This window comes from Osmerus mordax, chromosome 22 (genome assembly GCF_038355195.1).
Source record: "Osmerus mordax isolate fOsmMor3 chromosome 22, fOsmMor3.pri, whole genome shotgun sequence".
Lineage (NCBI taxonomy): Eukaryota > Metazoa > Chordata > Actinopteri > Osmeriformes > Osmeridae > Osmerus > Osmerus mordax.
The window spans coordinates 1,163,604-1,167,121 of NC_090071.1; positions in this window are offsets into that span (position 1 = coordinate 1,163,604).

A 3,518-nucleotide genomic window follows, 5' to 3' on the forward strand; every position below is an offset into this window, starting at 1 on the left:
CCTCAGCAACAAGCCCAACAACAGCGGGAACAGCTAGTGGCTCCATAGTGAGGCTGTGTGGGGAGGCTTGTGTGGTGAGGCTGTGGTGAGGCTGTGGTGAGGCTGTGTGGGGAGGCTGTGTGGTGAGGCTGTGGTGAGGCTGTGGTGAGGCTGTGTGGTGAGGCTGTGTGGTGAGGCTGTGGTGAGGCTGTGTGGTGAGGCTGTGGTGAGGCTGTGGTGAGGCTGTGTGGTGAGGCTGTGGTGAGGCTGTGGTGAGGCTGTGTGGTGAGGCTGTGGTGAGGCTGTGTGGTGAGGCTGTGTGGGAGGCTGTGGTGAGGCTGTGTGGGGAGGCTGTGTGGGGAGGCTGTGGTGAGGCTGTGGTGAGGCTGTGTGGTGAGGCTGTGGTGAGGCTGTGTGGTGAGGCTGTGTGGGAGGCTGTGTGAGGCTGTGTGGGGAGCTGTGTGGGGAGGCTGTGGTGAGGCTGTGGTGAGGCTGTGTGGTGAGGCTGTGGTGAGGCTGTGTGGGGAGGCTGTGGTGAGGCTGTGTGGTGAGGCTGTGGTGAGGCTGTGTGGGGAGCTGTGGTGAGGCTGTGGTGAGGCTGTGTGGTGAGGCTGTGGTGAGGCTGTGTGGTGAGGCTGTGGTGAGGCTGTGTGGGAGGCTGTGGTGAGGCTGTGGTGAGGCTGTGTGGTGAGGCTGTGGGGTGAGGCTGTGTGGTGAGGCTGTGGGGTGAGGCTGTGTGGTGAGGCTGTGGTGAGGCTGTGGTGAGGGCTGTGTGGTGAGGCTGTGTGGGGAGGCTGTGTGATGCTCCTGAATCTGCTTGGAAAATCATCACCCCCACTCCAGCACTACGTCAGTGTCAACCAATGTTAAACGGAGTCATGTTTCACAGGAAAATCATGCGATTGTGAGGTCACCTGACAGGAAGCCCCTTCATCTCCTTATACTGCCACCAGAAGAGAGGGCTTTTATCTCACTGTGAATGGAACAACACAGAGTTGTGTGTTTTACCAAATGAGCAGGCAAATAAAGACTAGCCGACCCCCCCATCCTCCGTACAAGGCTGCCCCCCCACATCCTCCGTACAAGGCTGAGCCCCCCATCCTCCGTACAAGGCTGACCTCCCCATCCTCCGTACAAGGCTGAGCCCCCCGCCTCCGTACAAGGCTGAGCCCCCCAGCCTCCGTACAAGGCTGAGCCCCCCCATCCTCCGTACAAGGCTGAGCCCCCCAGCCTCCGTACAAGGCTGAGCCCCCAGCCCTCCGTACAAGGCTGAGCCCCCAGCCTCCGTACAAGGCTGACCCCCCCAGCCTCCGTACAAGGCTGAGCCCCCCAGCCTCCGTACAAGCTGAGCCCCCCAGCCTCCGTACAAGGCTGAGCCCCCCCATCCTCCGTACAAGGCTGAGCCCCCCAGCCTCCGTACAAGGCTGACCTCCCCAGCCTCCGAACAAGGCTGAGCCCCCCCAGCCTCCGTACAAGGCTGAGCCCCCAGCCTCCGTACAAGGCTGCCCCCCCCAATCCTCCGTACAAGGCTGACCTCCCCAGCCTCCGTACAAGCTGAGCCCCCCAGCCTCCGTACAAGGCTGAGCCCCCCAGCCTCCGTACAAGGCTGAGCCCCCCAGCCTCCGTACAAGGCTGAGCCCCCCAGCCTCCGTACAAGGCTGAGCCCCCAGCCTCCGTACAAGGCTGAGCCCCCCAGCCTCCGTACAAGGCTGACCCCCCAGCCTCCGTACAAGGCTGAGCCCCCCATCCTCCGTACAAGGCTGAGCCCCCCAGCCTCCGTACAAGGCTGAGCCCCCCAGCCTCCGTACAAGGCTGAGCCCCCCAGCCTCCGTACAAGGCTGACCCCCCCAGCCTCCGTACAAGGCTGAGCCCCCCAGCCTCCCGTACAAGGCTGAGCCCCACCGAGAAACTTCTAAACTGTTAGCGACAGCACGAACGCCAACTGTTGATTTCCTGCTGCTATGCTGTGATACCCAGGCACAAGCCGATAACCACGGCTAAATCCACAGGCTTAAACCCGTACACACAGTCAACATGTCCAAAGGGGACATGCGTACGTTGTCATCGTAGGAGGACCTGAGTGTGTGTTGCATCTATAAATAAGCCATATATCCCTTTAATCTATTATTTATAGGAAGTTGGTATTACGTTCAATAAAGCCTAGCGGAAAGCTGTGTTATGGCAGAGAAGTGAAACAAACAATAGGATGGGTTTGCACGTGCGTGCGTGTGTCTGCATCGACCTTGCTTTGCATGTCTGAGTCGTTGCATGTGTTTGTGTATCTTCCCACATGGCTGCTGGCACATCTACCCCTGTTGTCATAGCAGTCGTTTGTGTGAATCGGCTTATTACCCTTGGTTACATGATACACAAATGCTAATCAAATCACAAGACCAAAATGCAAATACTGCCCCCACACTTGCTCTCTATCTCTCTATCCCTCCCTCCCTCCCTTTCTCTCTCCCTCTCTCTCCTCTCTCTCTCTCTCTCCTTCTCCTCTCTCTCTCTCTCTCTCTCTCTCTTCCCCTCTCTCTCCCTCTCTCTCTCTGTACTGTTGTGAGTTCTTCTTCCTCCAGGCCCAGCTCTCCTCGTTCCCCCTGTCTGAAAGCAGAACCAGCTCCATCCCCTCTTCATTGGGAACAGCAGGACGTGGTAAAAGCACAGATCAAACGATCCCTCAGGGGCTGATGCAAATGTCTGCCTGAACGTTCAATCTCTACACACACACACACACGCATACACACACACACACGCAGGACACACACACACCAGCGCCTGCTAGAGGCCTGGATTATTAGCACGGTGTTTTCTGTCTAACTGAATCTGAACAGCCTGGTATTGGAGCTTATTTACGTGCAGGTGACACAATACACCTTCACACAGGAAGCACCCATATCAGACAGCGGGTATAAACACCTCCCAATACGACAAATACACTTCAGCCTTTTAACCTGGATGTGTGTGTCAGAGTGTGTGTGGGTCTGTGTGTGTGTGTGTGTCCTGGCGTGTGTCTATGAGGAGAACATGTCTTTGTGTCATAGTATCACATGATGAAGTGACACTATGGTCTGGATCTGATGGGTAGATGTCACTACCATAAGTAACCACATCTCAGCTACCAGACACACTGTAAAGTAACCACATCTCAGCTAACCAGGCACAGTGTAAAGTAACCACATCTCTGCTAGCAGGCACAGTGTAAAGTAACCACATCTCTGCTAGCAGACACACTGTAAAGTAACCACATCTCAGTTACCAGACACAGTGTAAAGAAAACCACATCTTAGCTACCAGGCACAATGTAAAATAACCACATCTCAGTTACCAGACACAATAAACTAAAAGTATCACATACCTACCTGTGTATATATATATATTGATAAGAGAGATTGTTGTGGACATGAGAAGGCTTTGTTGCAGGGTAGGATGAAGGGCCTGGACTTGACCTGAACTCCTGGACAGAGTTACGGACACCTTAGTTAGGCAGAGAGGCCAGAAGATCAAGCCATTTGTTCTGTTCCTCTGAGCTGAAAGGAAAT